Genomic DNA, 10295 nt, shown 5'->3' with positions numbered 1-10295 from the left:
TGCAAAGTTACAGCCAAAACTGGCAGAAAAGTATTCAATATATGATTATTGTAATAAAAGATGTTTTGCATATCACTGATGACTCATCTGTCCCTGACACGGGGGTACACATGTTTAAGGGGAAGAAAGCTGAGGTAAATTTCCCTCCTCTCATGAAGAAAAAGAGCGGGAATCTCCAGACAAGAGACTGCAGATTCCCACAAAGAATTCTCAGGGAGTATCCTTTCCCTACTAGGACCAGGATACGATGGGAATCTTCCCCTAGGGTGGACAAAGCTTTGTCACGTTTACCCAAAAGGTAGCGCTGACTCAACAGCTATCATCAGGGATCCTGCAGATAGCATGCAGTAAAAGTACTTTGAAGTCCATTTACACACATTCTGGTACACTAATCAGACCGGTGATTGTGTCGGCATGGGTTTATAGCGGTGTAGCAGCGTGGACAGATACCTTATCAGCGGAGATTGAAACCCTAGATAAGGATACCATGTTATTGACCCTAGTATATATGTGTGTGTATGTATGTATGTGTGTGTATATATATATATATATATATATATATATATAAAAGATGCTGTCTAATATATATATATATATATATATATATATATATAAAACATGCCCAAAGAGACATTAGTCTACTGGGTTCTAGAGTCAACGCTATGTCGATTTCTGCTAGACGTGTCCTGGGGAACATGCAATGGACAGGTGATGCCGACTAAAAGAGGCATATGGAAGGTTTACCTTACAAGGCTGAGGAATTGTGTGGAGAAGGGCTCTCGGACCTGGTCTCCACAGCTATAGCTGGTAATTCTGATCTTTTGCCTTATATTCCCTCACAGCCTAAGAAAGCACAACATTATCAAATGCAGTCCTTTCGGTCGCAGAATATCAAGAAAGTATGAGGAGCGTCCTTTCTTACCAGAGGTAAGGGCACAGGGCACAGCTAGTTCCCAGGAACAAAAGTCCTCCCCGGCCTCTACTACATCCACCGCATGACGCTGGAGCTCCGCTAATGGAGTCCGTCCCAGTGGGAGCACGTCTTCGACTCTTCAGCCACATCTGAGTTCACTCACAGGTGGATCCCGGGGCATTAAAAATTGTTTCTCAGGGTTACAAGCTGGAATTCGAAGGTGCCTCCTCGCCGGTTTTTCCTTATCGGACCTACCGGCTTCTCCCCCAGAAAGGGAGATAATATTAAATACAATTCACACATTGTATCTCCAACAGGTGGTGCTCAAGGTTCCCCTCCTGCAACAAGGAAGGCGATATGACTCAACCTTAGCTGTAGTCCCGAAACCGTACGGTTCGGTCAGACCTATTTTAAAATTAAAATCTCTTAACCTATACGGGAAAAGGTTCAAATTTAAAGTGGAATCGCCCAGAGCGATCATCGCCAGCCTGGAAGGGGGGGATTTTATGGTGTATCTAGACATAAAGGCTGCATACCTTCATGTTCCCATTTATCCACCCCATCAGGCGTACCTGACAATTGCGGTACAGGATTGTCATTACCAATTTCAGGGAAATTGGCGGAAATAATGGTGCTCCTACGCAAGCAAGGAGTCACAGCTATCCCATACTTGGACGATCTCCTAATAAGGGCGAGATCAAAAGAGCAGTTGTTAAACAGCGTGTCACTTTCGCTGAAGGTGTCACAGCAACACGGCTGGATTCTCAATTTCCCGAGGTCACAGTTGGTTCCTATAACTCGTCTGCCCTTCTTGGGTATGATTCTGGATACAAACCAGAAATGGGTTTACCTTCAGATAGAGAAGGCCCAGGAACATGACTGTAGTCAGGGACCTATTGAAACCAAGACAGGTGTCAGTGCATCACTGCACTCGAGTCTGGGAAAAACATTCCCTTAGGCAGGTTCCATGCGAGGAATTCAAATGGGACCTACTGGACAAGTGGTCCGGGTCACATCTACAGATTCATCAGTTGATCACCCTATCCCCCAGGGCCAGGGTATCTCTCCTGTGGTGGCTGCAGAGTGCTCACCTTCTAGAGGTCCGCAGATTCGGCATTAAGGACTGGATCCTGGTGACCACGGACGCGAGCCTCTGAGGCTCGGGAGCAGTCACACAGGGAAGAAATTTCCAAGGTCTTTGGTCAAGTCAAGAGACTTGTCTTCACATCAACATATTGGAACTAAGGGATACAATGCCCTACGTCAAGCGGAGACCTTTCTTCGCGACCAACCAGTTCTGATCCAGTCAGACAACGTCACTGCAGTAGCTCATGTAAACCGCCAAGGCGGCACAAGGAGCAGAGTGGCAATGGCGGAAGCCACCAGAATTCTTCGCTGGGCGGAGAATCATGTAAGAGCACTGTCAACAGTGTTCATTCCGGGAAGTGAACAACTGGGAAGCAGACTTCCTCACCAGACATTCGTCCTGGAGAGTGGAGACTGCATCATGAAGTCTTCGCACAGATTGCAGTTCGGTGGGGACTGCCACAGATAGACATGATGGCGTCCTGCCTCAACAAAAAGCTGCAGAGGTTTTGCACCTGGTCAAGAGACCCTCAGGCAGTAGCGGTAGACGCCCTAGTGACACCATGGGTGTTCCAGTCAGTCTATGTATTTCCTCCTCTTCCTCTCATACCCAAGGGTTGAGAATAATAAGAAAAAGGAGGAGTGAGAACAATCCTCATTGTTCCAGATTGGCCACGAAGGATCTGGTATCCGGATCTGCAGGAAATGCTTACAGAAGATCCGTGGCCTCTTCCTCTAAGGCAGGACCTGTTGCAACAGGGCCCATGTCTGTCCCAAGACTTACCGCGGCTGCGTTTGACGGCATGGCGGTTGAACGCCGGATCCTAGCGGAAAAAGGCATTCCGGATGAGGTAATTCCTACGCTGATAAAGGCTAGGAAGGACGTGACATTTAAACATTATCACCGTATATGGTGAAAATATGTTTCTTGGTGTGAGGCCAGGAATGCTCCTACGGAAGAATTCCATCTGGGCCGTTTCCTTCACTTCCTACAAACTGGAGTGAATTTGGGCCTAAAACTTAGGCTCCATTAAGGTTCAGATTTCGGCCTTATCCATTTTCTTTCAAAAAGAATTGGCTTCTCTACCAGAAGTTCAGACTTTTGTGAAGGGAGTGCTGCATTTTCAGCCTCCTTTTGTACCTCTGGTGGCGCCCTGGGACCTTAACGTGGTGTTAAGTTTCCTTAAGTCACACTGGTTTGAACCACCTAAAACGGTAGAGTTAAAATATCTCACTTGGAAGGTGGTCATGTTATTAGCCTTGGCTTCGTCAAGGCAAGTGTCGGAATTGGCGGCTTTGTCTCATAAAAGCCCCTATCTGGTTTTCCATGTCGATAGAGCGGAGTTGCGGACACGTCCTCAATTCCTGCCTAAGGTGGTATCATCCTTTCATATGAACCAGCCTATTGTGGTGCCTGTGGCTACGCGTGACTTGGAGGACTCCAAGACCCTGGATGTGGTCAGGGCTTTGAAAATTTACGTAGCCAGAACGGCTAGAGTCAGAAAAAACGAACCACTGTTTGACCTGTATGCTGCCAACAAGCTTGGCGCTCCTGCTTCAAAGCAGACTATTGCCCGCTGGATTTGTAACACCATTCAGCAGGCTCATTCTACGGCTGGATTGCCGCTGCCTAAATCGGTTAGGACCCATTCCACTAAGAAGGTGGGCTCTTTTTGGGCGGCTGCCTGAGGGGTCTCGGCATTACAGTTGTGCCGAGCTGCTACTTGGTCGGGTTCAAACACCTTTGCAAAATTCTATAAGTTTGTTACCCTGGCTGAGGAGGACCTCATGTTTGCTCAATCGGTGCTGCAGAGTCATCCGCACTCTCCTGTCCGTTTGGGAGCTTTGTTATAATCCCCATGGTCCTTACGGAGTCCCCAGCATCCTCTAGGACGTTGGAGAAAATAAGATTTTAAACCTACTGGTAAATCTTTTTCTCGTAGTCCGTAGAGGATGCTGGGCGCCCGTCCCAAGTGCGGACTACTTCTGCAATACTTGTATATAGTTATTGCTTCAATAAGGGTTATGTTATAGTTGCATCGGTCCTGAACTGATGCTATGTTGTTTCATACTGTTAAGAAAAATGGAAGGCTGCGCTAGATTAATGTAATATGACAACAATGATAATTCGTCTATTAATTGTACAATTTAATAATAAAAAATATTATTGCTAAAATAATGTGATAAGTATATCCTAAAATACATGCAACATCAATATGGCTTAATAAAAACATACAGTTGGGGTATGAAAAAGGGTTACCCAATTAGCCAGCAATGAAGGAAGTTGGTAGGTGGAAAGTCCGTTCCAAAGTGTTCCCCCAGGTTGGTCCGAGTCCGGTATATGTAGGTATTTGAGAGGTAAGCAGTGTCCCATATAGTAGCAAATTGCCGCTAGAGGATATGATGCTCCTGCATTCAACTAGCAGCTTTTTCAAAGGTACCTTTGAAAAAGCTGCTAGTTGAATGCAGCGAAACGCGTCAGGTGCACAAGGGACCCAAGCCAGATATACCTTGCTGGAAGACCGAACCACCCCCTCCAAGTTCCGGATCATCATACGTATTTTGAGGACTCCAATAGCAGACTGAACCGATGATTTCCATACACCGCACTGCATGAGGAGCTCACTATCCAAAATTCAGGAGCATCATAGCGCAGCCTTCCATTTTTCTTGTTTGTTTACCTTGTGGGGGTGACTCCCCCTTAATTTAAGGCAGCAGCTCGGTGAAACACCTTATACCTAAAGCGCCTGAGTACCCTTTGGGTAATCAAACCTCTACTGTTTCATACTGTTAACTGGGTAGTTTATCACAAGTTATACGGTGTGATTGGTGTGGCTGGTATGAATCTTGCCCTTGGATTAACTAAATCCTTTCCTCGTACTGTCCGTCTCCTCTGGGCACAGTTTCTCTAACTGAGGTCTGGAGGAGGGGCATAGAGGGAGGAGCCAGTGCACACCCAGCTCTAAAGACTTTCTTAAAGTGCCCATGTCTCCTGCGGAGCCCGTCTATTCCCCATGGTCCTTACGGAGTCCCCAGCATCCTCTACGGACTACGAGAAAAAGATTTACCGGTAGGTTTAAAATCTTATTTTCTCTTACGTCCTAGAGGATGCTGGGGACTCCGTAAGGACCATGGGGATAGACGGGCTCCGCAGGAGACATGGGCACTAAAAAAGAACTTTAGGTATGGGTGTGCACTGGCTCCTCCCTCTATGCCGCTCCTCCAGAGCTCAGTTTGATGCTGTGCCCAGAGGGACCTCTCCTGAGTTTCCTGAAAAGAAAGTGATTTTGTTAGGTTTTTTTTATTTTCAGGGAGCCTGCTGGCAACAGACTCCCTGCATTGAGGGACTGAGGAAAGAGAAACAGACCTACTTTAATGTTAGGCTCTGTTTCTTAGGCTACTGGACACCATTAGCTCCAGAGGGAACGGAACGCAGGTCTCACCCTCGCTGTTCGTCCTGGAGCCGCGCCGCCGTCCTCCTCGCAGAGCCGGAAGATAGAAGCCGGGTGAGTATGTGAAGAAAGAAGACTTCAGAGGCGGCAGAAGACTTCAGATCTTCACTGAGGTAACGCTGCACGCCATTGCTCCCACACAACACACACACTGTAAGGGTGCAGGGGGTGGGGGGGTGCGCCCTGGGCAGCAATAGAAACCTCCAATCTGGCTAAAAACGATATATACAGGCTAGGCAATGTATATAAGAGATCCACCGCCAGTTTTTTTAATATTTTCAGCGGGACTGAAGCCCGCCGCTGAGGGGGCGGAGCTTGTTCCTCAGCACTCACCGGCACCATTTTCTCCACAGCACAACGCTGAGAGGAAGCTCCCCGGACTCTCCCCTGCTTACCACGGTGAAAGAGGGTTTTAAAGAAGGGGGGGCACATAATTTGGCGCAGATAGATGATAGCGCTATCCGGGTAAACATATTGTGTTTTTCCTGGGTCATTGGCGCTGGGTGTGTGCTGGCATACTCTCTCTCAGTTCCCCCACAAGGCCCATTGGAGAAACAGTCTTCAGATAAGTGGATTCCCTGAGTGTGTGGTGTGTCGGCATGTCTGAGGTAGAAGGCTCTCCTAGGGAGGAGGTGGAGCAAATGAGTGTGGTGTCCCCGTCGGCAACACCGACACCTGACTGGTTGGATATGTGGAATCTTTTAAGTGCAAATGTGAATTTATTGCACAAAAGGTTGGACAAAGCTGAGTCCAGGGAATGTACAGGGAGTCAAGCCCTGCCTGCCCCTATGTCGCAGGGACCTTCGGGGTCTCAAAAGCGCCCACTATCCCATATAGTAGACACTAATACCGACACGGATTCTGACTCGTGTCGACTACGATGATGCAAAGTTACAGCCAAAACTGGCTAAAAGTATTCAGTATATGATTATTGCAATAAAAGATATACTGCATATCACAGAGGACCCCCCTGTCCCTGACACGAGGGTACACATGTATAAGGAAAAGAAACCTGAGGTAACCTTTCCCCCATCTCATGAGCTGAACGAGTTATTTGAAAAGGCTTGGGAATCTCCAGACAAACTGCAGATTCACATAAGGATTCTTATGGCGCATCCTTTCCCGACTAAGGACAGGATACGGTGGGAATCTTCCCCAAGGGTGGACAAAGCGTTGACACGCTTATCCAAAAAGGTAGCGCTGCCATCCCAAGATACGGCTACCCTCAGAGATCCTGCTGATCGCAAGCAGGAGGCTACCTTGAAGTCCATTTACAACGACCCAGAGGATTTTCACCAAGGTAATGGCGGAAATGATGGTGCTCCTGCGCAAGCAGGGTGTCACAATTATCCCGTACTTGGACGATCTCCTCATAAAAGCGAGATCACGAGAGCAGTTGTTGAACAGCATGTCACTTTCACTGAAGGTGTTACAGTTGGTTCCTACGACTCGTTTGACCTTCTTAGGCATGATTCTGGATACGGACCAGAAAAGAGTTTATCGGCCGATAGAAAAGGCCCAGGAACTCATGACTCTAGTCAGGGACCTATTGAAGCCAAAACAGGTGTCAGTGCAGCACTGCACTCGAGTCCTGGGAAAAATGGTGGCGTCTTAGGAGGCCATTACATTCGGCAGGTTCCATGCGAGGACTTTCCAATGGGACCTACTGGACAAGTGGTCCGGGTCACATCTACAGATTCATCGGATGATCACCCTGTCCCCCAGGGCCAGGGTATCTCTCCTATGGTGGCTGCAGAGTGCTCACCTTCTAGAGGGACGCAGGTTCGGCATTCAGGACTGGATTCTGGTAACCACGGATGCGAGCCTCCGAGGTTGGGGAGCAGTCACGCAGGGAAGAAACTTCCAAGGTCTTTGGTCAAGCCAGGAGACTTGTCTTCACATCAACGTCCTGGAGCTGAGGGCCATATACAACACCCTTCGTCAAGCGGAGACTTTGCTTCGCGACCTACCGGTTCTGATTCAATCAGACAACATCACCGCAGTGGCTTATGTAAACCGCCAAGGCGGCACAAGGAGCAGAGTGGCAATGGCGGAAGCCACCAGGATCTTCCTCAGCAGACACGATCTGCATCCAGGAGAGTGGGGACTTCATCAGGAAGTCTTCGCACAGATTGCAAGTCTGTGGGGACTGCCCCAGATAGACATGATGGCGTCCCGCCTCAACAAGAAATTGCGGAGGTATTGCGCCACGTCAAGAGACCCTCAGGCGGTGGCTGTGGACGCCCTGGTGACACCGTGGGTGTTCCAGTCGGTCTATATGTTTCCTCCTCTTCCTCTCATCCCCAAGGTGTTGAGAATAATAAGAAGAGGTGGTGTACAGACAATTCTCATTGTTCCAGATTGGCCGCGAAGGGCCTGGTGTCCGGATCTGCAGGAAATGCTCACAGAAGATCCGTGGCCTCTTCCTCTAAGAAAGGACCTGTTACAACAGGGACCCTGTCTATTCCAAGACTTGCTGCGTTTGACGGCATGGCGGTTGAACGCCGGATCCTAGCAGAAAAGGGCATTCCGGATGAGGTCATTCCTACTCTGATAAAGGCTAGGAAGGATGTGACGGCTAAACATTATCACCGTATATGGCGGAAGTATGTTTCTTGGTGTGAGGCCAGGAATGCTCTTACGGAAGAAATCCATCTGGGCCGTTTCCTTCACTTCCTACAAACTCGAGTGAATTTGGGCCTAAAATTAGGCTCCATCAAGGTTCAGATTTCGGCCCTATCCATTTTCTTTCAGAAGGAATTAGCTTCTCTCCCAGAAGTACAGACTTTTGTGAAGGGAGTGCTGCATATTCAGCCTCCTTTTGTACCTCCGGTGGCGCCTTGGGACCTTAATGTGGTGTTGAGTTTCCTTAAGTCAGTGGGTTTGAACCACTTAAAATGGTGGAATTAAAATTTCTCACTTGGAAAGTGGTCATGTTGTTAGCCTTGGCTTTCGGCTAGGCGAGTGTCGGAGTTGGTGGTTTTGTCTCATAAAAGCCCCTATCTGGTTTTCCATGTGGATAGAGCGGAATTGCGGACCCGTCCTCAATTCTTGCCTAAGGTGGTTTCATCGTTTCATATGAACCAACCTATTGTGGTGCCTGTGGCTACGTGAGACTTGGAGGATTCCGAGTCCCTTGATGTGGTCAGGGCTTTGAAAATTTACGTGGCCAGAACGGCTCGGTCAGAAAAACAGAAGCACTGTTTGTCCTTTATGCAGCCAACAAGCTTAGCGCTCCTGCTTCGAAGCAGACTATTGCTCGTTGGATCTGTAACACGATTCAGCAGGCTCATTCTACGGCTGGATTGCCGTTACCAAAATCTGTAAAGGCCCATTCCACTAGGAAGGTGGGCTCTTCTTGGGCGGCTGCCCGAGGGGTCTCGGCATTACAATTGTGCCGAGCTGCTACTTGGTCGGGTTCAAACACCTTTGCAAAGTTCTACAAGTTTGATACCCTGGCTGAGGAGGACCTCCTGTTTGCTCAGTCGGTGCTGCAGAGTCATCCGCACTTCCCGCCCGTTTGGGAGCTTTGGTATAATCCCCATGGTCCTTACGGAGTCCCCAGCATCCTCTAGGACGTAAGAGAAAATAAGATTGTCTCAAGTCCTAGAGGATGCTGGGTACTCCGTAAGGACCATGGGGTATAGACGGGCTCCGCAGGAGATATGTGCACCTAAAAGAACTTTCTAGTATGGTGTGCACTGGCTCATCCCTCTATGCCCCTCCTCCAGACCTCAGTTAGATCTTGTGCCCAGAGGAGATAGGGTGCATTACAGGAGCTCTCCTGATTTTCTGTAAAAATAATTTTGTTAGGTTTTTTATTTTCAGGGAGCTCTGCTGGTAACAGACTCCCTGCATCGTGGGACTGAGGGGAGAGAAGCAGACCCACTACTTAAGAGTTAAGGGCTCTGCTTCTTAGGCTACTGGACACCATTCGCTCCAGAGGGAGTCGGAACACAGGTTGGAAAAAGTCCAGGACCTCCAGAACATGGTCCGAGAACTACTGAAGCCGAAAAGAGTGTCAGCTCATCAATGCACTCGGTTTCTGGGGAAAATGGTGGCAACTTACGAGGCCATTCCCTTCGGCAGGTTCCATGCAAGGACGTTTCAATGGGATCTTCTGGACAAATGGTCCGGGTCCCATCTACAGTTACATAAAAAAATAACATTGTCCCCCAGGGCCAGGGTGTCTCTTCTATGGTGGCTGCAAAGTGCTCACCTTCTAGAGGGTCGCAGGTTCGGCATTAAGGACTGGATCCTGGTAACCACGGAGTGAACCGCCAAGGCGAGACAAGAAGCAGAGTCGCGATGGAGGAAGCCACCAGGATTCTTCGCTAGGCGGAAAATCACGTAAGCGCTCTGTCAGCTGTCTTCATTCTGGGAGTGGGCAACTGGGAAGCAGACTTCCTCAGCAGACACGATCTCCATCCAGAAGAGTGGGGACTTCATCAAGAAGTCTTTGCAGACATAACGGATCTCTGGGGAGTTCCTCGAATAGACATGATGGCGTCACGCCTCAACAAGAAGCTTCGGAGGTATTGTGCTAGGTCCCGGGACCCTCAGGCAATAGCAGTAGACGCTCTGGTAACACCATGGGTATTCCAGTCGGTCTACGTGTTTCCTCCTCTTCCTCTCATCACAAAAGTGTTGAGGATCATAAATCGAAAAAGAGTACAAACAATACTCATTGTTCCAGACTGGCCTCGAAGGGCCTGGTACTCAGATCTTCAGGAGATGCTCACGGAAGATCCCTGGCCTGTTACAGCAGGGGCCCTGAAGACCTGTTACAACAGGGGCCCTGCATGTTCCAAGACTTACCGCGGTTACGTTTGACGGCATGGGGG

Source organism: Pseudophryne corroboree, chromosome 3 (assembly GCF_028390025.1).
Source record: "Pseudophryne corroboree isolate aPseCor3 chromosome 3, aPseCor3.hap2, whole genome shotgun sequence".
In the NCBI taxonomy this organism is placed as follows: Eukaryota; Metazoa; Chordata; class Amphibia; order Anura; family Myobatrachidae; genus Pseudophryne; species Pseudophryne corroboree.
Note: the sequence above shows the minus strand (reverse complement) of the source record.